Source organism: Haemorhous mexicanus, chromosome 1 (assembly GCF_027477595.1).
Source record: "Haemorhous mexicanus isolate bHaeMex1 chromosome 1, bHaeMex1.pri, whole genome shotgun sequence".
NCBI classification, from domain to species: Eukaryota; Metazoa; Chordata; class Aves; order Passeriformes; family Fringillidae; genus Haemorhous; species Haemorhous mexicanus.
The window spans coordinates 140316215-140341143 of NC_082341.1; the positions used below are offsets into that span (position 1 = coordinate 140316215).

General features: G+C 38.1%; 1 long non-coding RNA gene across 1 annotated transcript in view; it reads left to right on the top strand.

Moving 5' to 3' along the window:
• Window positions 1–24328, top strand: part of LOC132337144 (uncharacterized) — a 27936-nt gene extending 3608 nt beyond the window's left edge. The window contains exons 3-4 of the long non-coding RNA XR_009489071.1: window positions 1459–1646; window positions 22688–24328. This is a non-coding gene — a long non-coding RNA (uncharacterized LOC132337144). The remainder of the gene's footprint in view (window positions 1–1458; window positions 1647–22687) is intronic.
• The last annotated feature ends 601 nt before the right edge of the window (window positions 24329–24929 follow it).

Consider the following 24929-nt stretch of genomic DNA (forward strand, 5'->3'; position numbering starts at 1 on the left):
AGATTTTCCTCACCTGAAACTGTGAACATATTAAAAAGCCAAGGGCAGAAATGCTTACCTGATGGTACTTCACCAAATTCTAGACTGTGTTAGGCCCTATCCTCAACTTTCAGTGTGATGTTTTCTGTCTTTTTTGAACTATTCCTCTTATATTACACCCCAAACAATTTATGAAGCTGTTGTGTTGCAAGATTCACTGATGTTTTGAATCCAGTGAAGTCAGTCAGTTCTAATATATTCTCTGTCAAGGTTTCAACCAATCCTAGGTTTTTGTAGAACAGATAAATAAAATACTTTCCCTTTCCCTCCACAAAGGGAATTGGGAAGAACAAGACAAAGTGAAAAGATAGTTATTTCATAGGGAAAGAGGGTTTATGTTTACACTCCACTTGTAAGAAAAATATTCCCTTTCTCATGGCTTATACTCCCAATATGCCTGTTGGAATAAAGGTTTTAAGAGGTGAATCTCCTACAAATGCAGATGTCTCTGCTGACTAAAATCCTCCTAAGGGTTACATCAGGTATATTATACTGACACATGATAGGGTTAAAATGATAATTTTTAAAAAACTGTATAATATGGGCTTACTCTTGGTCTATTACCTTGATTTTTTTTAGAGAATATAGTAGTGTGAAAGGAGTGGAGAGGGAAACCTTTTACACAGGAATAGTCCCTTCCTTTCCACCCTATGGTACAATTTTCATTATGTTCATCATGGTAGCAAGAAAAGATAGAAGGAATTATAATTTTATTTGAAAATAACGCATGCATCTCAAGTGTTACCAGCTTGTCTAATTCTGTGCTTTCAAGAGAGACTTTAAGTGCTTGTTATAAGGCAGAACTATGCCTGGGAATTACAGAATACTTCAGTGAGCTTTGCTGGATTGCTAAGGAATAAATGAATTTGGCTCTGTAAGTATGACATAGTGTACTTTAAATATACAAAACTAGGCAAAGGAAATTGTAAGTAAAGCTTTTTATCCCAGAGTATTGGAATCAACGAGGAAGGGCATAATTTAATCTCAGATCTTTATTATTGGTGATGATGGAAGAGCATGAAATAAACCAGTTTTGCTTTCCAATCCCAAGCTGTTCACAGGAGAGAGATTTGAAGAAAAACCATTGCAGTTCAAGAATACTTGAGCTGGAGATCAGAGAAAAAAAAATGAGGCTTTTCAAAATAAAATGCTCTAAAGTTATTTTTCAAAATAGCTTTATACATTAAGAGGTACAATAAGTCATGCATTAAGTAACTGAAAATTGTTCCCTATTTTGATTTATTAAAAAAAAAAAAGAAGAAAAGGGAAATAAAAAGGAGGGGGAAAAGTGAAATTTCTCAGTGGGATATATCTTTAAATGTTGTATCCCCAGGATACTTGGGAAAAATAATAGGCTATTATGAAAAAGCTTCAATATAATGAATGTGCAACAACTTGAAGGGAGTATTATTTTCACAGAATCACAGAAAAAGCTGAGTTGGAGGGAACCCTGAAGAATCAAGTCAAACTCCTGGCCCTGCACAGGACCATACCCAAGAGTCACACCAGGTGCCTAAGAGTATTGTCCAAATGCTGCATGAACTCTGTCAGGCTGGTGCTGTGACCACTTCCCTGGGAGCCTGTTCCAGTGCCCAACTACACTCCAGGTGAAGAACCTTTCTCTAGTATCCAGGCTAAACCTCTCTTGACACAACTTCAGGCCATTCCCTTGGATCCTGGTAACTTCATATCTGAAGTTATCATATACATGCCAGTGAACAGTAAGCAGGGCTTACTGTATATTCTTTTTCTATCCTTGACTGTTGGATTAGTTTAGGTTCAATTATGAAATCTTAAGCAGTTATAGAATGATTGTACATGAAAATCTGAGTTGAAGGTGGTACATATATCACTAGACTTTTTTGAAACTGTAATTTGAAAACCATCTGAAGTTGATATAAATCTCATTGTAGGTGTGAGTTTCATGACCTGTTTCAGATACAGTTTCTGCCTTTGGATTTAAATATTTGCTTCCCTTTTCATTGTTCAGGAAATGAAGCTTGAAACTATCTTAGCTTAAGACATTTATTTCCAGGTTTCAATATTTTAAAATCTTTTAAAAACCTTTTTAATTCATAGAAAATAGAGGATTTTTTTTCTTGAGTACTTTGGTAAAAGGGTTGTAAACTTTAGGCTTTATGTAGTAAGTGGGTACATTTCTTGAAATGTAAGATATTCACTGAGCTTTTTCAGAATAAGGGAGGGTAAAACAATTTTTTTGTCACATTCATGTATGTGAGCTAGGGCCTGCAGAAGTTTATCAGTTTCTGTGGAATTAATTTTCATTATGTTTTCATCTTTTATTATATATTGTACACTTTTTACTATTGCTTTGCATTTGTTTCTACTTTATTACTGTGCTATTGGTCATCTTCCTTTCAGTAATTATGACACTTTATGGATACTATGTTGCTCTAATAAGGGCTGCAAATGTGTAACATTCACATGTGTAAACATTCACAATCCTAAATTTGACTCCTAAGTACAGGATTCTAAAATACCTAAGCAAAAGTTATACTCAAATTTAACCACTGTATGCCTTGCTTGCCCACTAGATTCATTAGGATCTGGTCAGCTCTGACCCAGAAGTCCACAGCTCTTAACATAAGCATGACACAACTTTCTTAGAAACCCTGCTAACTGGAACACAAATAGATAGATCAATCCCACAGTAAATGATTGCTCAAGTAAGCTGTCTAAAGAGCTGAGGGGGAAAAACAAGGAGGAACAGGGAAAGAGAGATGCATAATGCTTCATGCATGTTCTGTCTTTTTTAGGTTCAAAATCCATAGCTCTGTAATCAGGTGGTGGACCTTGCCAAAAACTTCCCATCAGAAAACCGTTCAGAGTTAGAAAAAGGTTGAAGGGAGCTATATTTCATCTACTTATTATTTTTCTATGTACACTTCTTCTAAAAAAACAGCCCACCCTACACCCTGGCTTAGGTTGCCAAATATATAATTTCATCTGCATGGGGTAGTGTTCTCATGCAGCAGGGCTGAATTTTAAGAGAAGAGAGACTTAGGGTTGTTGTTCAGGTAAGTGGACAGGGCAGATGAGGTACTGTGAGCATATGGACTGGACATTGATTTCAGGTAACTTAGGAAAAGCTTACAATTAAACCCAGAGACAGTCTTTATATTTCCTTGCAGCTGCATATTTACCTGCATTTACTGAAGGAATAATTTGTCATTTCAGGGTTGTTGTCTGCTGTCAGCCTTCTCCATTTATTAGAATCTAGGCTGGCCCTGGTAGCATGGAGGATGGGGTGTCAGAGATCAGAGCCCTGTGTCCATTCTTCAGTTCTGCTGTAGGGCAGGACAGGGGCTGCCAGGCCATGTCCTGCCTACCTGTTGTAGTTTCTCAGAAGTGAGTAGCTTGGAAAGAGGTGGTGCTGAATATTTGCAGGTAGTGCTAAGTGCCTTGCTGTGGGAGTCTCTGGACTATGTAAAATGGGTTACAGGGCAATCTGGAGATGTCACCTGAGCATGCTGTATAAATACAGGCAGAATGTTTCACACGTGGGTGAGGGTTGTACCTTACTGTACCTGTCTTCATGAGGTCATGGTAATGGTCACAGTCACCATGGCAAATCCTACAAATAAGCTGTATTCACAATGATCTAATACATCCACAGCCTTGTGCATCAGTGTTAGACAGCATTTCTTCAGAAAGGATGGGACTCTGTAACAGGATACATTACAGAATACTACCTTGTAATGTTCATGGGCAAGGCAGGAACTAACAGCCATAGTGGATCTGGTTACTTGGGTTCGTTCAAGAACCAACAAGATTAGTGGTTTCACTCTATTAGATTATCTCACATGGACTTGCTCACCCCCAGCATTATATTTAGTAGGTCTTGGCTTTCCTTCTTGGCAGGGAGGTCATGGCTGGTCCAGGAATGCTGGAGCTAAAGCCATGTTGGATCTTTGTTTGCCACTGCTTGTGGCTGCTGGCCTCAGTCATTACAGACCAAGGTCCCTGAGCACCCCCTGGCAGTTGTTTCCACACATACCCCCTGACCCCTGAGATCTTTACTCCAGCTGAGATTTTCGCTGCCTTTTTTCCAGGTCTCTTTTTTTTTTTTTCCTCCAAAGCCATGTCTTTTTTTTTTTTTCTTTTTTTTTTTTTTTTGGGGAAAACCTCCTTTGAGGCCCCTAGTCTCCCATTTTCTCAAGTAGTCTGTGTAGAAACACAATGCATGATCAGCCTCCTAATTGGGGGTTCTGTCTCTGTATTAATTGGAGGAGCTGGGATGTGCTGCTGTTCAGTCACAATATTATCAAAATTTATATCCAGACTGTACTGGTTGCCAGTGGAAACTAGCAGTCTTCCTGAGGGTATAAAGTTCCATTTCATATATTCACACTGGTGTAGACACATTCATCACCTGTTTGCTATTGCTTAATTTATTTATTTTTTTCCTGCAACAGCAATGCACCAAAGATGCCTGAAAATACAAAAAGAAACCCTGCCTGTTCTCGGGCTTTGTCCATGGGAAGTGGACTGCGTCACCATGCTAACCACAAGAAAAACATTCCAATCTTACAGTGTTCCCTGTACTCATCTCAAATTAACTTCTCCAGGAGGGATAACATTTTAGGCGCATTTGTTGAGGAGGAAAATTGAAGCAGGGAGATGATAAAGACTTAGTGAGAGCTAGCACAATAGCTTGGTGGCAGGACCAGGAAAAGAGGAAGAGATCTGACCTCACTCTGGTCTCTTGGAGTACTTAATTGTTGTAGGGGCCTCCAGTCGGTAATGAGTCTAAGACAGTGGAAAGCACAATTTCTCACGGGGGCGGGGGTTGTGGTGAAGATGTTCATTTCTCTCCTTTTGTTTGAGAGCTGTCTTTGAAGGCATTGTTCTTCCACAGCTGCAGTAGCCTACATTCATTGTGATAATTGTGGGACAATACATAGAATGGATGATTGATACATGAGATAAAGTTGTGTAAGAATATTACTAGACGATCATATGGAGATAATAAATTACACAAAGACAGCTCAAAGAAATAAACTAAGGACAATTTTAGGGGGGTACAATGTGGGAGATGGCACAGCAGATCCAAATAGGGATAAAAATGAGTAAGAGAAACAGCAACTAAAACATTTGCTGGAACAAGTCATATAACAGGACATGAGTTAAAGTATTAAAGATAGGTGAGTAGCTCATGGGCAGAAAAGGAAACAAATTCTCTGTGCTCATGAAGAACTCTGTGCTGCCTATGCACCCTGTCACGAGCTGTAAGAGCACTTCTTTCTTTTAATAGGAAATCCAGGTTTACTTACAGGGTCTGGATATTCAGGAGGTTTAGTCCAAGAGTCACCACAAAGCTTGCAGACCAGTCTGGACATATTCAAAGAGTCAGTAAGGTGCCATAGTAAAGAGATTGCTGCCTTACAAAATGTGAGGTGAACTCAATGCTTTTGAAGCAGAACACATATCAGTGTTCCTATCTGATGGGTGTAAGATATAGAAAGCAAAGATCAGACACAGTTTGGTTTGGCTTTTATTATATTTTATTTTTAAATTCTATTTTGAGGCACCCTTTGTAAATTTGTTGCCAGTTCCATGTTAAGATGTTTGAGAGACAGGCTTTCTTACATTTTCCAACTCTTCTAAATTCTCACTGTTTATTAATCATACTGTATGGCCTTAACATTTTGAACTCTCAGTGAATATAGTTTGAAGAACACCTTGAAAATTTGTATAATGAAAGAGTAGATTAAAAAGGGAAGATGCAATTGAAGGAGTAAAGGAGTATCTGAAATAAAGATACTTGCCTATTACTAACATTCCTCTACTGAGTCCACCACTTAAGTGTTTTAGCAGATATGTAATAAACATGGCTGCTTCAGGAAAATGCAGTAGAAGGAGAAATGGTTTAGGCACTTCTGTCAGCTGACCACCCTGTAGCTGTGTGCTTCTGGTCCATCTGAGAACAAAGCTACTCCATAATGCTGTGATTGCCTCTGTGAGCTTGCTCAGAATCCCTGCTCTGAATGCAGCCTCAGCCAGGAAGGTGAAGGGGAAGCTGACTTTCTTTCTCACTGTTGGACTTCTAATACAAATGTTCATCTCTACAATATGCATTACTGCTTTCAGTCAACAGACTATGATGTCTTAAATCTCCATAATTACACCCCCCTTGCCTAACAAGACTGGTATTTCTAAATGTCTGGTATATCCCATATTGTTGTCTGTGGCATGATATAATCTTAAGGAGTTTGATCCAAACTTTTTGAAGGCAATGGGATCTGTCTATTGACTTTAGTGGTTTTTAAGGGGTCTGAAACAGATAGAGGATTTGGACCAGAGCATATGTTTAGCAGCTAATATTGCCTGCAGCAGCACAGCATTTTCACCGCTATGTTAAATCACCTTAAGACATTTAAAGACATTGTCAAAATTTTCTTCCCCTCTCAAAACACTGAAAACATTTCAGTGGCCTATGCTAATCTTTTACAATATTCTTATTTCTGAAATATCATGAGCATCATGAGCTGCATACAAGCACAGAATGTTGTGAAACTTACATGTTTTAAATTTTGAAGCAAGGTTCATTCATGACATCATGTGTTAAGTTTCATCCCCCAGGGAAGGTGTGTGTGTGGTTTTTGTTTTACTTCTTTTGGTTGGTTATTTTTTTCAAACTGAGTTATTAGGCCCTGAAAAATGGAAGTGCTGATATAATCTGAAACAGTATTTCCTGAAGGGCCCTGTTAGAGCAATAGTCTAAAAGTCTAATAAGTCCCATTGTGAGAGTCATTTGTCATTTTATCCCTACAGGCAAATTTTTAAAGGTTAGTGAGGGCTATTTGTCAAAGTTAAATGCTGCTTTAAATTTTGTTTCCAAAAACCAGGCATTTTGTAAATATTCCTAGTTGTCTTCTTCAGATTATCTGGGTAAAAACGTTTGGAATAGGATAGATGGGGAAGAAAGTGTCTGAAGGGAATTATTTATACACTCACTTAATTCTGAAGAACAAATTTGCTGCATAAAAAGTTTCAACTGAGCCTGCACAGTTTTGGTTTCTGTGTAAAAACTCCCTGTGCCAATGGCCAATACGTGGAAAAATGCATGTATTTTAAATAGGATTGGTTTAAAAGGGGAAACCAGTGCATTAGTGGCTAAAAGTATAGTAATCTTGCTGTTTGTTCTTCTCTAGATGTGAATGCTATCTTGAAATTCCAAAATGTTGTCAGGATAGTTTCAAGTGTTTATACTTGTTGATAGAAATTAAGCTTCCAGTCTAGTGAATTCCTTCTACTTAACTCTGATAGGATTTAACAAAGTTTTGACATACAAAGTATTTACAATAATAGGGAAAAGGATACAAGAACACTGCCTTTAAAGTAGCAAAATGATTCATGTTTTTTGCTTTTTAACATGTTCTTTAAAGCATATGAAAATGCTTACAAATGAAAATTTTATTCCACTTAACTATTTCATTGGCGTTTTACAGGGAGTTCAGTAAGAACCTTTCTCCTTTTAATTAAAGCACTCTAGTGGGGATTTTGTATTTTTCATCAAGTTACTAGTTATTTTGTCTGACAGTGCAAAACTGGAGAATTGAGATAGCTGAATTTATAGTAAACATGTTGTAGGCTTATAGGATCTTATTTAAAGTAGCCCGTGAAGAAGTGATAGTCCTTCTGTGTACCTTGGTAATCAAACACCCCAACAGATAAAACAAATACTGAAACAAAAAAGGGAGTACTTATTTTCCTGATTTTTTTAATCAGCAAACTCTTCCCTAAAGATTGATCAAATCCTCTTATTTAATTTATTCAGCATAAATGAATTAAATTGAAACCTGATTAGCCTACAGTTGGGAGAATCTCTCTGCAATGACTTGCAACACTTGCTAGGGATTAACCCCAAATCCCAATTCTTCTTCACTGCCTGTTCTAGTAGCATCATTTCTTCACGGTGAGATAGTTTAGACTCCTTCTTTCAGAGGTTACTGAAATACTTACATGCCTTTAACCTTTCACATTTTTAAATGCTTATGATTAGACTAAATTCATCAGCAAGAATTTTCTGAGAATCAGTCTGTGATTGAGTATTTATGAAATTGAGTGCATGAATTGCAGTAGAAGAATTGCTGTGATTGTAAAGTAGTAATTCCATTAGCTTGCTGTCAAAGCTATGGGTGCGTCTTTTCTGCTAAAGACAAAAGCCCTTGTGAAAGTACTTGCTCATTATCCTGAAATAATAGGATAATACTGTGCAGTTCAGTATGAAAAGTTTTATTCTTACATCAACAATATGTTAATGATAAGCATAACATTCGCCTGTTGACAGGCTGATTTCTTCAGAACAATCAATACATATCTAATGTTTTTAGAAATTTTGCAAAGAAGTTGCATTTTTAAGGCCAGATCATAGCCAAAAGGTGGCAGTATTCTATTCAATATTCATTTACAAAACAGTATAAAAATGCATGTCTTTATTGACACTTTGCTTCTAATATCAGATCAAACTGGATAATTGTATGCTAAAAATGGTGTCCATTTATGAAAAGGATTTATTTAGACTGAATGTAGAAATTAAATTTCTTGCTTATACCTTAAAGTTTGCAAAAAAGAATCTACTTCGTAAATTTTAATTATTAGGTGTTTAGTGTTTCACATGATACCTACATTGACAACAAAAGAGAACTTTGTGGCCTGGGGGTTTTTGTGGAGTGCTTAAGAGCATTAGAACTTTTTCTGTAAGTGTTGGGAGAGTAACTCATTTAACCTTCAAAAAGAAAGAAATTAATCTCCAAATGCTTTTGATTTGAGCCAAAACTGCTGCATTAAAACAAATTTGTTTTATACACCCTAGAGATTGGTAATATTTTTCATTAAGTAAGTATGGTCTTTTTTGTGCTGAAACAACAATAACTTGAAGAATTGTTGAAATATTGCTTTTCCTGCCTGCCAAGCTGTTTTGCTGTACATCAGTTATTTGTGTCAGAATAGATTGAGATTCAAGTTTGACTATTAGTAGGAGAGAAGGCTTGCAAGTGCAATTATGTTCAAGCAAGTATTTCCATGTAAATTTTGATCCACAGTTACATTAGATATAAATATGAATTTACTGTAGCTATAGAGTAAATTAAAAAAAATTTAAGTCAAATAAAGTAAATAAATATAATGGTTTAATGTACGGAATACTTTTAAAAATCACTTCTTGTCACAGTCTCTTAGAAATATTTAAGAATGAAGGAACTATTCTCCAAATATTGGCCACTCTGGTTTCCTGTTAATAGTTTTCATCTTTTTTTTCAGTGTTGAAAAGTTTTGATAAATGTTATATGTGAAATGGAAGAAAACTTGATTCAGTGGGCAGGACATGGGAAATCCAATTGAAATGGTACTGCTTTTAATATGCTTTGGTATTCACCTCCAGTAGAGTATAATTTACACCTATCAATCTTTTGTAATGTCAAGCAAAGCATGGTACAGTTCCCAAGGGAGCTGGAATTAATAAGTCTTTTGATACATCACTGACTTCTCTGTTTTGCCACTTAATTTTTTCCAATAGCCCACTCATTGAATCTCTAAAGGGCAGTTTCTTTTTCCAGAAAAAAAAAGGATGTGGCACATTTTTATTCAAGAATCATTTTGGTGTTCTCACATGAGAGAAAGGTGATGTGAAATTGAATTCTTTATAGAAACAAATAAGACAGAGCATTGCATCAGTAGCACAAATTCTGGAAACATCATGAAGGTAAGAACAGAGGTGTTGGACATAGTTGCATACCAAGGATATAACGAAGACACTGCTCAGAAGACCGAAATGGGTGATGTTTTTTTTTTTTTACCATCAAATCATCAGTTTTAAACAAAAAGTCCTAAGGAAGAGCAAGTGTGCAAATGCTGACTTTGCTAATAATCTGTTTCCTGCTGGGCTCCAGTGTTTGTGATCCATCTGCTTCTAGAGTTTATTCCCAAAGAGTATTTTAGAAAAGCTTACTTGTATAGAATGGCCTAGAAATTTCCTGAAATTATTCTGGGAACAAATCCAGATAGTGAAAACTGTGGGATATATTCTTGTATATGAACACTGAGGAGAACCATTGCTTATGGCAGCATGTTCCCAAGATATTGAATATATATCCCTAAAGGAGTGGAGGGAAATCTTGTAAGTGATGTGTCGCAGTTTAAGCAAATTTTGTCAGGAAGCACTGCACAACTACAGCAATAATATTTTTTTTACATTACCCTTCAAATGATATGAGCACATCTCCATCTAAAAGCAACAGCATATGCTTTCAGTAAAGTGTAATTGTCCTAGCAGTCCTCATGTAGGAGAATATGCTTTATGCATGTGTAGTTACGTAGGAGAGCAAATGATGCTCACTGTTTTCTTTTTGTAATTACACTGCGGGGGAGGGGGGGGTGTTATGTATTAAGGTATTAATCTTAAAGGTAAACTTCTTTGTGATGGTATGTAAATAGAGCTCTTGGTTTATGTTTTTTCTGCTAAGAGAAGGATGAGCTCCCTGAACGAAACAGAGCAAGAAGTGGAAGGATTTGGAAGGTTTTTGTGTTCATGCACAAGGAAGAGGTTTTGCATCTGCTGAATGCACGTGTGCTCTATACCATATATTTGGTATAGAGCACACTTGCATATATATATATTTGCTGCTGTGGATGACCAGTGCCTATGCACTTGTGTCTAGGGGCTGCTTGTTCTGTACTCTAGAGAGGCCATGGTTCCCTGTTGAACTTCTGCCTTTGCCAACACCCTGTTTTGTCCTGATGCCAAATGCAGCAGTAGGTGGAATGGGAGACACTGCACATGAATGGCCATTCCTGAAGTGCATGTGTTGCATCATATATTGCTCATTGGGTAAGGGTTATCCCTAAGACTTGCTGACATTTGAGTAAAAATATAACTGACTTGAAAATTTTTGTCCTCTATGTTCCTCCAAGAAAAACTTGTGATGTGCAATAAATTAGCAGTTATTACAAAACTGTGTTGGTGTTTCTGTACTAGACCTTTTAGGAGATAGATTCCCAGCAATGTTCCCGAGCTTCAGTTCTGATCAAACAGACTTGTTTAACTTTAATAGATTTAATTGGTGAGCAAAACTTGCCAAAATCTAGTTTATTACAGTTGTATGCCTCTACTCAGGATCGCTTTTGGGGAATGAAGGCAGGGCAGGACATAGGTTCTAGGAAATTTTGTCTCTTGGGAAGTTTGATATTATTTAACTTGGGTAATAAAATGCAAATCAGTCTGCAAGGGAAATATAATTCTTATGAAACAGTGCCCAGCTCTTTTGGAAGTTATAGGGAGACTTCTCAGGGACTGAAATGGAGCTTGATACGCTGCACCTCCTCTGAAGATACTATTAACAATGTCATTGCTAAAGAATATACAGACTGTGGCACTGATCCTGTGCTGTTTGTGTGCTCTGAAGTTGCTGTGAAATAGTAAAAACTCCAGTTTTTTCCTAACGTTTTTCTCAGGTCACACATTTTGGAGAAATACATTTGGTGAATGTCATCATGCACTTAATATATATTTTCCTCTAGAGGATTTGAGGCCTTATTTTGAGGGCTGCTTTTAATTATGCTGTATGCTTAATTACAGTATTTTAAATTTCCATATGTCTACCTAAAATTTAGAATGTTTTCAGGACATTTTTCTATTTTTGGAGAAATTCCCAGTTTTCCCATTTCAGTTGCATTGTACAAGGGATAAGTGTCTTGTTTAATTCATCACATTTTTCCTTCAGGTATGTGTAGGAGAGACTTGAAAGAGAATTATTTCTTGCTGGAGCATTAAACTGAGAGCCCATTATGGAACCTTTTGAGGTGGGCTTCACTGCCTTTAGAGAACTTGAAATAGCAGAAATAGTAAGATACTAAGATAGGATTTTTAAAACTTAGAGCCACCTGTTCTGCCTCCTTGAGCATGATCTGGTAAAACTTTATGAAAATACCCAGATGGACAGCTTTTATTGCATGCATCAGCCTTTATATCATATGTAGTAATTTCTAAGATCATGTGTGAGTCAGTTTTTAAGCTGGCTCACTAAAGAAGCAAGGCTTCTGCTGTCATGCCACAGGGACCCCTGTTCATCCCTTTGTAACCTGCAGGTCAAATCAGTTTAAAAGTGGGGTAGAGATACCAGAAGGGAAAATCTTCTGCAGTAATTCCAGGGATGAAGACAACCCCTGAACTTCTTTGTTCATATGCCAGAGAATGAGAGACTTGATTTTCAGCAGGATTTCCTGGCAGCCAGGTAGAGCTATGCTTACATCAGATCATCAGGCATGTAACTAGTGGCAAAAATGTAGAGCAATAGAAGAGTCTCTTACCCAACAGAAAACAAAGACAAGTAGATAGGGAGAATTTGAAGATATGATTTCAAAATGTGTGTAAGGGGCAAAAGGGACTGTTGATGTTCAGCCCTGAGATACAAAGACAAAATCAGCTTTTCCTGTTCAAGAAATATTTGACTGCAGCTAATCAAGTGCAACAATCCTTAAACCCTTATTATTAATTGCTATCTAATGTATCTACAGTTGAAAATGTGCCCCTCTACTCAGCCCTAGTGAGCTGAGCATCTGGAGTATTGTGTCCAGTTCTGGGCTCCTCATTACAGGTGAGACATGGAGGTCCTGGAGCTGGTCCAGCTGAGGGCTACAAAGATGATTAAGAATCTGGAGCTCTTTCGAGGAGAGGATTAAATACAGGGGCCTATTCAGCCTTGAGAAGAGGTGACTGAGAGGGGACATCATAAATATCTCCAAGTATCTGAAGGGAGGATGTCCAAGGATAGATCCAAGCTCTTCTCAGTGGAGCCAAGCAATAGGACAAGAGGCAATGGACAGAAACCGATGCACAGGAAGTTCCACCTGAACTTGAGGAAGAGCTTCTTTACTGTGCAGGTGGCCACATATACTGAAACAGATTTGCCCTTTCTCCAACAGAGAGATTGTGGAGTTTCCCTCAAGAACCATTTGGACATAATCCTGTGCCATGGGCTCTTAGATGACCCTGCTTGAGCTGGGAGGTTGTACCAGACGACCCACTGGGTTCTCTTCCAACCTTACCCATTCTTTCAATATCTAGCCACACAAGGTAAAGGAATTTAACATCCAAGAACATAGCACTGTTGGAAAATTACTGTCAGTTCTGTGGACTTCTGTGCTGAGTCTCAGTCATCCTAAATTTATCTGAAATTATTAAAAAATCTAAATAGTAGAACTTTAAAATGTTGAAAATCCTCAGGGAAAAATACATCCTCTAAAAAGACAAGGCACATCCATATGGTTGATGAAGCTTAAAATACCTTACTTGATCTTTCTGGCAACCAGCCTATAATCAGTCTGCAACAAGACCTTTGTATGTATCAGACTTTAGGAACTGCTGAACTCATGAGAAATATGAAAGTAGAAGTGAATTTGTTCATACTTCTTTTCCCATAGTGGTGAAGTAATGATCTAATACATGACTGAGAGGAAAGGTATGGGCAGTGCTGCTTGAAATCATGACCCCAAGGGCCTTGCTCTTTTGGGTTTAGGTCAAAGCTATAGCAAAGGTGGTGTTTTCTATTCCCTTAAAAGGATGTCTGTGTTGCTAACTCAGGCCCTTGGAGGCATGATTAGTTACTCAGAAGAAAATGCTTGTCCTCCGATTGGCAAAATGTGTGTAGAAATCACAGCTGTTACTACAAATAAAATGAAAATTCACTCAATAGCTGTAAACTCTGAGCTTGGACAAAAACTGTCTGGCTCTAGCTATTGCTGTTCTGGAAATTAATTTTTTTTTCATCTATGTGTTGCTTTGTCCTGCCTAAGGATAAAAGGGTATAGATTTTGAAACGTTGGACTGTTTATATACAATATTTAATGATATCCCTTAATGAAAATGTTTGAGCTGATTGACTTAAATGTTGACATAAATGGAAGCAATATCTGATTTTTATAGAAAAGCCAGTAGACTGGCTGCCTGCTTGAGAACAGAAACTCATGTGAAACTGGCCAAAGCAGAACACTTTGCAGATAGTGGGGTTCCAGAGTGGACAATACACCTTAGTTGACAGACCAGACCTACACCAGTAGGATGTCTTACAAGGGGTCTTGTTATTTGCATGTGTGTTACTAGCTATTCTGTCCCTCCATAAATCAGTATACTTCTAAAGATTAGGAACAGAACTGTTTAGGCAGTTTCATGCAGGCTTGAAAATAAGGGATGATTCAACAAGCTGCCTTATAAACAACAAGTCTTCTCAGTTCACTAAAAATTCACTTTTCCAGGTTTTTATCTTCAAAGTAGCTTGGAATACAATTCAGTGTATTTGTATTTTGGTTTAACTGCTGATAGCTCATATGTCATCCTAGTTATAGTAGTTGTGCTGAAATTAAAAGAGAGTTGTAGGATGTGGATCAAGATATTATCGGTCTCATTAATTGTAATGGAACTACTTACTGAATGAGTGTGAACAAGACAGATTAATACACATTTAAATCTATGGGCTCAAGTGTAACAGTTTTTGTTGACAAAGAAAATTATACAATGGAAAGTCCTGTTCCTGCAGATCTTTGTATCTTTTGCAAACAAGGAATTAACTTCAGGATATGTTAATTAAGGATTAAAATGATCCTGATGTATTTCAAGTCATGTAGAAAAAAGAAATTGTCTCTTCAGTTGAGAGAAGAAAGTGCAAAACAAAATTACTACAGAAAAGACCTTTTTGCTCTGGTCATGCTAGAGATGTAATTCTGTGGCCATACTTTTTTCATCATTTGATTGATTGATCAACTTTTCCTTTAATGTTCCTTAGATTTGATTTTTCCACTGAAAGCAAACATAATAAATAGAAATGCAGTGTGACAAATACAGATCAATTATAAGAATCCAAAATGTTCATTTAGAAATTCACTGTTCTCCCTGTAGAACAACATAAATATTTTGTATAGGAAGCACTTGCCAGTATTGCAGAAAGCCTTTCAGAGCTCAGAGGTAATGCAGTAGATCTAGACTGTAGGAGCATCAGGGAGATGAGAATCTTGTCTTCTGGAGAATTCCAGCTGTCTAGCACAAGGCTTAGAGCAGATATCTTACAGAACCATCCTGAAGCATAATAGTAGATAAAAGCATCTTTCAGATTTATTTTTCCTCTAATTTTAAAAGCCCTTTGTCTTTACTTGGCACACATTTTCAGAGGTGACATATTTCTTCTTTTCAGGTCAGTATATATTATGGAATAGTTTAATCTTTTCCAAAGCCAAATCCAAACCTGCCCTCTCCTCAGAGATTGTAGGAATGTTACTTTGAACTTAGGGCAAATTGCAAAATATCTCTTGTGCACTTCAAGTACAAAGTAGGTACAATTTACCTGTGGAAGTATGGAAGAGCAGTCGGATCAGATTTCAGCCATTCCTTCCGAGTTTTAGGTGCTCTAATCACCTTGTGATTAATAAGGTTGTTGGCACAATCATCATGGTGGGCTTTAGCAACAAAAGAACAACAAATGACTGAATTTCAATGAAACTTCAGGACCTAAGCTTGGGAAGTTGTGGCCATTTCTGAAACCCTATTTAATGTGTTGCAGCATTCTGAGTTTGACACCATTAGTGTAACTTCTCTCAAAAAGAGAGAGATTTTTAGACATGTGTTTCTGATGATACCATTGAGCAAGGAGGAGAAAAATTTCACTGCAGGTGTATTCATGTTAAACCAACTTTAGCGTAACTTTGGGAATTTTTTCAGTAGGACAAAAAGTCAAGTGACTGATTAGCTGCCCCCATTGACTAATCTGTCAGATCTTCCTGCATGCCAATCTGAATTTTGCCTTTAAAGTGGAGGAAGTAGTTCTTAGGAGTTTAGTTTTAGAATTATGCATGTCACAGAATGGTAACCAAACTAATCAGTAGGTTGAGTAATTTCATTCACTGATGTGCAGAGAATGCATGTAAAAATTATTTTAATCATAACTGGGTTACTAAAGATGTGGAATATATGGCTGAAATGGCAGCTTTTAATACTGTTTGCAAGTAAAATAATTTCATTTCCCCCATTGTTTTAGTCTAGATTTCATTTTATATTGTTCAAAGGAAGCATCAATAATCTAGTTTTTCTTCTATCATCCGTGTGTCCTCTGTGACTTGGTACTGCAGATCTTGATTATTGAATGTTCCTCATGTCAGTGCATCCATGCAGGACTGTAATTGGAAAGAGGAAAATCCGTGATGCTGCTGTGAGTTGTTCCTAAAGGAAGAGCTGTAAAACCAAGCACTTGTCTGGGGTCTTAGACTGCAAGTCCCATAATGCAGTGTGCCAAATGTGCATAGCAAAATTGCAAACTTTGGTGAATTTTCATCATCTCCACTGAAAAAAGAAATCTTTTTTAGTGGTCCTGTAGACAGTATGGATGGGAAAAATCACATGTACTGTAACTAAGTCCCCATATTCCCTAAACTTTTTCTTTAAGTGAGTAGGTAAACATTGTTGTCAGAAGTCTGGCACAGTTCATGAGCAAGATTCCTTCTGTCATCCATTGATCAGTTGATAGCTCTTATGAGGGGCTGCCAGGAGAGAAGGAAATCACTTGCTGTCTGTACAAAAGCATGTCGGCCATGATGCCTGGCCCATGCAGACAGACATGGGAAAAGTGTGCCTGTACTGGGGCCTCAGGTGGAGCCTTTCTGTCCACCTTCTCACAGTTTCTGTGACTGCACACAGCTTTCTGTCAAGCTTTAAAATCAAACCAACTTTTTGGAATTCAGAGCCTGCTCTGAATTCCAAAAAAGTTGGTTTGATTTTAAAGCTTGACAGAAAGATATGGCTCCAATAACTGATGAAGCCTCTTTTAAACTGCTGGTGAAACCATGACCATGTTCCCATCAATGGAAAGGTTTGAAGGCTGGAGGTTACAACTGACTTGACCAGGATTAGACTTTTGCCTTGTGGATCTGTGCATGGCTTATAATTAAATTTCCAATTCTTTTTAAAGATGCTGAAAATGTGTGGTGCCCATTGACTTTCTATAGCACCTCAATAGGATGTTAACATTTCAAAAGACAAACTTTTTTATCTACTAACTTCCGATGAGAATTTAAGATCAGTTTTAGACTTAAAAATTTGATCTTTTAGCTACTCCATTAATTTAAGGAAAGCAATAGTACCTGTCCTACCTGTAGCTATTACTAAGGTGAGCACATAGAAGCCCCACAACCTTGCACTGCAATCTAGCCATTTGCTGAAAGTGCAAATGTTCTTACTTGCTTACCAGTGAGCTGTCAGCTGGGATTTCCTTTTTTCTGCTGTATTGTTGCTGCTTCTTTGTGTTCTTGAAAATCAGAACTGATGTGTGAATATGACATTCAAGAGCTTTTTTTGCCTTTCTTTTTAAAGAGAGGCAATATTTGCTGAATATTAGCAGTATGTATGGCTCTGTGGGTGTGCATACCAGAGCATGTTTCTGAGTCTTTTTGCAATAAACTGCATGATCATACTTTAGCTTTTTTGATCCCAGAATCTTAACACCACCTTCCAGCCAGTGACCCTATAATGAATGCTGCATTTACATTACCAAATCTCATCACCATATGTCCGTGAGTGCTGTGGGGCTCAGATCAGTTGAAGACTGCTGAAGTTAGGTCTGTGAAATAAAATACAACTCCTATTCTTAGGTGAGGTATTTCTGCAAAGATTATGTTTAACAATATGGATGCCAAGGAGAAACTAATTTGAACTGGGTTTTTCATAAGGAAAATAGTTTGTTAAATACTGACAGAGAGACTAAGTAAACTGCCTGAGGTTTAGTTTGTAAATGTACATACAACAAACACAGGAAGATAGCTGCACTAGTTTAGAGATTGTTGCTAACTGCCAGGGTGCATTTTTTTCAATAAAGTTATCCATGTGCTTTGAGGAGATAGTTCAGATTGTTTTTCCTTAGAATGATTGATGACAAAGGGCATAGAACCAGACACCCAGGCTGAATTTGAGGATGAGTCATTCAGACAAAAATACCAAGAAAATCCAATTATTTTCATTGTACTTCTCTGAAATGATGGTTTAGTATATAGCCCAGCTGGGACAGATTTTTGGACTAGCATACACAGTGTCATTTTTAATGCCTTATGGGTTTCCTTTCTGATTTAGTGATTTTTTTTTTAAATATCATAAGAAGACTTAATGAAGATTTAAATTTAAAGACAGTTTCATACCTTTATAAATTTTTATATGTTACATATGCATATATATTTGCTCACCTGAAGAAAGGTATGACAAAGAACCATTTTTGTATATAGTTTATCAGTTCTACTGAAAACACCTAATTATTCATTGTAAAAAAGCCTTTTCTACAGGGTAATTTATTATTTATTCACAAAATTTTTGAAAAATGAAGTTTAAAAGGTTTCAGAGGATGACATTTCTACCATCATCTTTGGAAGACTTGATAATCAAAGAGGAACATCAGTATGAACTTTTTTCTTGATTCACAGCCTACTTTCAATGTGCCCCTTTTATTTCAAACTCTGTAAGGAAAGAAATTGCTTGATTCTAGTGCTCTTTTGTTCCTGTATCCATTCAAGTGCTTGTCTAACTGTCCTCTAATAATTTCTGAACTGGCAGCCAATTTTAACCAAATTTGACTGAGGATTAAAGGTCCCAAAACTATTAAGGTCTTATACACTTCATGAAAATTGATACTAAAGGAGAGAGACTCAAGTCAGTGCCCCACTGAGCAAAGCTCACTCACAGCTGGCCATAGGGAATCTGCTTAACTGATTGCAAGTTCATGCTGGTAAAGTTAAACAAATGTACATATACTGGCTACATCAAGACTTAATTTTGTACTGAACAACAGTACCAGGTATTAAAGATTTTGTAACAAAACTTTTTCATGTGCTTTTTGCATTTGGCCCTCCCTTGACTTTTCATCTTGGCAACTGATTTTTTGCTTCTTCAGCAGGAAGCTACAGACTGCCTTTTAAAATTGCACTTGAATCAATGTCTACTGAATTTCAGCAGCCTGTATGTCAAGCTCACAGCTCACATGTTACTAGCAGCTCGTATTCTGTGAGTCCTTACAAGGAATCCTGAGAAGTTATGGCTTGGTTTGCTTCCATCTTAGATTGATCATTAAAACTTTTTTTGGATGACTGATACAATTTGTTTCAGAGAGATTAATGAAATCCCTTCTGGTAATGTGATAGAGTAATTAAGATTTGTTACTAGGATAAAATGTATTGCTTTAGATATTTTCAACATAGTTTAATTTCCTTTCTTGCCAAAAAAACACTCTTATTTTCACAGCATCTTTCACTTTTAATCAGTAAAAGTGCATGGCAGTGTAGCTTGGAGCGCATCCTTACTCAGGCTGCAGTTCCACCAGTTTCATTTAGGATTAAACTTTTATTCTTAATTATAATGGGTTTAATCTAGATTAGTCCTCAGTGGAAATACAGACATAGACATTTGATTTAATCTCTTTACTAGACCATTTATTCTGTCAAAGTTGAAATATCGAAGGGAATCACACAAAAGGCACCAGTTAAACATGATGATGCAAGCTTCCTGAGTGCCATGGGAATGCAGTGTTTCTCACCCTGGATTCACAGCCTTCCAGGCTGGTACCCTGGTACCACAGGTGAAAATTTATAGCCACCTGGCACTGGAGTCGCTGTCCTGCTGTCTTGCTTGGCTTTCTAGGCTTTGACATATCACCTCTCCATAGGAGACCTATATACGAGTTCCTCTTTATAGTCTTCCAGGTCAAGGGGCTACAGAAATGGCCCACTGACAATTCTCTCTCTTGCTTCTCTGGAAAGCTGTGCTACCATTTCTGGAAGTGACTCCGCTGTCTGTTCTTTGCACAGTGCACTTGGTGATTTTACCACCAAACATGTTTCGCTTCTCTCCACTGACATCCCAGATCCAAGAAGGGGGTAGTCTGTCAAGCTCTCCTCACTTAACTTCTGCCCAGGAGTTTCCTGTAAAGAAACTAAAATTCACCCAGTACATTCATGCTATAAAATATGTCTGCTGAAGACTGTGATGCCTGGCCCACAGAACACCTGGTGTAGGATGGTAACATCCATGTTTTACAGGGCTACTGTCCTCTGAAACAGACTGGTAATGTTCATAGTGTATGTATTGTCTGAGCTTCACAGGGTGGCCTTACAAGTTGCTATTTTTTTAATGAGTTTTTCTGATCAAAGTGTAACATGTGGGTTGTATTTCAGTCTTCTAGAGTGGAGATTTAATTATACGAATCTTAAGGTATATGCAGCAGGCTGTGGGGTATGACAGAAAGGAATATGGGCTTATTTGCAATGGTGTTGGAGGACTACACTGAGCAGGACCCACAGAGTGTAGGCTGGTCTGTGCTGTCTTTTGGGAAGAGTTGCAAGTGAGCAATCCGCAGAGCTGCCCTCCTGCTTTGATGTGAACAGAGCTAGCTAATTTCCTTCAAAGGAAAACTGGAGAGTAAGGTAGACAAGTGACCTCTACCTGGGAGATTGTCAAGGAGCTAAGCACAATGTGGACATGTCCACTGAGGTGCTGGTGGGATGCAGTTAATCTGATAAAAGATAGGATGTCATACTGGGGTATTGCAGGATACAAACCAGAATACCCAGCTCCTACAGGAGTTTCCTGGAGTTGTTAGTGCTTCCAATGTAAATCACCAGGTTTCACCAGGTCTGGAAAGTATAACTTTTTGCTGTTTTCAGGGCCTTGATCATGACCCTACCCACAAGCAAAATAAGGCTTAGGGCAGCACAAGAAACTTGAAGAACATTTTCCTTAGCTTGACATAAATTTTTAATAATGATAATCATCACTTTGGGTCGTTGCGCACGTCTTCCAATTTTGCAATTTGTAATGTTGTACTGAGTGGCCTTCACTATTGATTTAAACTAAAACTTAGTTCATGTTTCTCACCATTGTTGAATGAAACTATTGTTTTGGGTGGTAAAAATAGGATTCATTTGGTATTTGGATGCTTCTGGATACTAAAATGTTTTTGGTCGTCTCCAAGCACATGACTAAGCTTCATACCAGGCTCTGAGTCATACAGGACTATAAGTAATGTCTGAATTCATATGCACTTCCTTGGAAGCATTTCCAAAATTTTTTCTTGAAGCTTTCTCAGCTATAGGTGCATTAATCTGTCCTTGCTGTGGAAGTAGTGAGAACTGGGTGCTTTTTCTAGGGCTTATTCTTATACTTTAAGAATACAAAAGGCATAGTTAATGAGCTTAAGTTACCTTTCCTCTCCTTCACAGTGTGTGCCAATGCTGATATTTCAGTGCAAATAAGGATTGCACTTGAAAATGACACTCCCAATTGTCCCTATTGACTGTTCTGTGCTTCTCATTGTGGGATGTTTTGGCACACATGTGTTAGATGCCTTTGGGTGAAACTAAATTAGAGTATAGACTCCCAGAGCTCATCTAATGGACTCCAGCCACAACAGGGCATTTAGTCTATGGGATCAATCTAGAGTTAGTCTAGAAGTCTCTAAAACAACCCCCAAGAAAAAAACAAGGAAAAAAATCCTTTAAATGTGAGTACTGCGGGTTTCAAGTATGTCACAGGGAGTGTTCTGCTCTACCAATGCTGTCTTCTTGGTCTTCTGTGGATGTGGAAACACACACAATGAAGATTCTGTGTGCTTTTGAAAAGGAGAATGTCTTGGAGTTATAAGAGCTTCCTGATTCTTACCAAACAAGAATGTATGGGTACTATACTATCTGGTGTTTAGTATCTGGTTAACCGCTACAGCACTGAACCTTGTCTAGACACATAGTTGCATGTGGCCCTTCAAAACTAATTAAAGTCCTCCTAATTTAAAACCTCTTTGTGTAGGAGGAGGATGGGAAAAGCAGAGTAGTTTTCAGATGTATATTAGTTTGGTTTTTTACATTTATTTTACTTTTTTTTCAGAGGAGTTATTCTAGAATTGCACTGTTTTAGCAACGGAAAAATTAAGGGCTATGACTTGCCATCCCTATTTTATTTATGTGCCCAAAAATACCTTGGAGGTTATTCAAATAAATGCACTCCATTCCATTTACTTGACTGTCTGATGGCTTAATCATGCAAATAAATGTGAGGGTGATATTTATTTGACTGTCTGTCATGGTGTTTCTTTGACTGTACAGTAAAGCATACTTTCTTTTTCCCCAAAGAAAAAAATTAAATTAAATGCGTAAAAACCCACCCCATGTTGTAATGCAACAGTTCAGATTTTAAACACACATAAGTCAGGACATTCAGAGTTATGACTCCCTAGAGCTTGAAGCTCAGCCACGTTGTACATGTGGTGTAGATTAAAACAGTGATTTCCTCTCCTTTCTGCGCTCCTTTCTCTTCTGGGTCTTTTTTTCTTTTAGCTTTTTTATGGTGTCCGTGCTGGAGCTCCTCCATGGGATGGGTGATCCAGCAAAGGCCCTGGATGACAGGCATGGGAGCAAATCCCATGCATGCAAGCCTGGTCCACTCGCAGCAGTATAGGAGCACAGCAAGGAAAAGAGGGAGCCTAAGGACCACTTCTGGGGAGGCCAGCTCTTCCCTCCATGGGGATGATCCTGCTTCCACTTCATACTCATCTCACACACACATTCTGTGCTGTCTATATTGCAGCATTTTCCAAATATTTTTCTCTTCTCTCAGGCAACTAGCAACAAGGCAAGAGGAGAAAGCCTCAAGCAGTGCCAGGGAAGATTCAGATTGGACATCAGGAAGGATTTTTTCACAGAAAAGGTTGTCAAGCATTGGAACAGGCTGCACAAGAATGTGTTGGAGTCACCATCCCTCGAGGTGTTCAAGCAACAACTGGTCATGGCACTGAGTGCTATGGTCTAGTTGACAAAGTGGTGACTGGTCAAAGGTTGGAATCACGGAATCACAGAATCATAGAATAAGCTGAAGGAAGGCAGCCACAAGGATCATCAAATCTGGCTCCCTGCACAGCACCATCTCCAAGAGTCACACCTTGTGCCCAGGAGAATTGTCCAAACTTTCCTTGAACTTTGTCGGGCTTGGTGCTGTGACCATTTCCCTGGGGATCCTGTTCCAGTGCCCAACCACCCTCTGGGTGAAGAACCTTCCTCTAATATCCAACCTAAACCTCCCTTAACACAATTTCAGGCCATTCCCTTGGGTCCTGTCTTGGATCACCACAGAGAAGAGATCAGTGTCTGCCCCTCCTCTTCTCACAAGGAAGTTGTAACTGCAATGAGGTCTCCCCTCTTCTCCAGACTGAACAGACCAAGTGACCTTAGATGGTCCCCATACAGCTTCTCCTCAAGGCCCTTCACCACCTTTGTTGCCCTCCTTTGGACAATTTCTGATATTTTTCTGTCTTTTATTGTGTCACTCAGAACTGCCCCCAGCACTCAAGGTGAGGCTGCCCCAGTGCAGAGCAGAGCAGGACAATCCCCTCCCTTGCCTGGCTGGCGATGCTGTGCCTGATGCCCCCCAGGACAAGGTTGGCTCTCCTGGCTGCCAGGGCACTGCTGGCTCATGTTCAACTTGCCATTGATCAGGACTCCCAGCTTCCTTCACATGGCACTGCTATTCAGTCCCATTCCTCAGTCTGTACATACACACTTGAGGGTCTTGTTCAGCCTAAATGATTCTATGAAATAACACTTTTTTTTTTTTTTTTCAACAAATGTGCACTTGTCTTTAATCTCTTCCTCAATGTGCTTTATTCATGCTGGTCTGTGTTATGGGGGGTGGCAGGGAGAGGGATGTAGTAACTTGAGAACAAACCTTCAGGTCCTCATTCTGTGCATGTCACAGATATTCTGTTAAGAGAACCACACAGTGTGCTAACATTTCTCCAGAGCCATATGTAGTCTATCTTGACAGACAATGAAGGATGGGTGCTTCTCAGCATTGATATTGGTAAAAATTATCTGCAAAGAGAATGTGAGTTCCCACAATACTTATTTTCTGGATCTTGCTCTTTTTCTGTGTTACTTTTTTATATTTGGTATTCCTACATAACTGAAAAAAATATTACATACTCTTTTATGTGGTTACTGTTTTTTTGCTGGTCTCATAAATAACTTGCAGTGTTTTCTGACTTGGCATAGTAAAACTCCCAAATTTCCTCAACAGTGTAAATTTCTGGAGACCAATAGGTGTAAATTGCTCTGAAGAGAATGCTGATTTCTTTGCTCTTCTCTAGGCCAAATCCTATAATGGAAGAGCTCATCTGTCCAACTGCTTTCTTTTTTACAAGTGCATATCATTATATCAGTCTGGATTTTCCAAAGAAAAAATACAAGTATTTGAGACTGTCATTATTAGTAGTTCCTGCTATTTCAATTCTATAAACATTGAGATAATTAAAATATAATTCTAAATCCTTTTGAAATAATAGTTTTGGTTTAGTTATTGTGTGTTAAGCACTTACTCAAGTAAAAATAAACACATTTCTATTTCAACTTATACAAGCAGGATATTATTTCCAAGGTCCTCAGGGCAGGGATTGTACTTTTCCTTGTATCTGCAAATTATTTATTGGAAGAGGGGCCCTATCCTCCTTATGGCTTCAGCATTAATACTAAGTGATGATCTTCATATGGAAAATATTGAATCTGAATACACAGAATTTTGTAAATACCAGCAACCTATTGTACAATCATGACAGCACTTTTCTTTTTCAGCTGCTCATATTTCTCTCCTTGGTTTTTCTACATCTCTTTGTTTAACTGACTGGAGGAGAACAAAGCAGAAAAACAAGGGCCTTAAGTTGATAGCTGAAATGCAGTTGCTTGGAGAGATCTTTTTCTGGTTTTCTATGAGGTGGCTAAAGGATTTATGTCCTGGTATGTTGAGCGTGATGAGTACATGCACTGCTGACTTTAGGAGGAATTCTGTCTCAGGTCTAATCTTCTCTCTG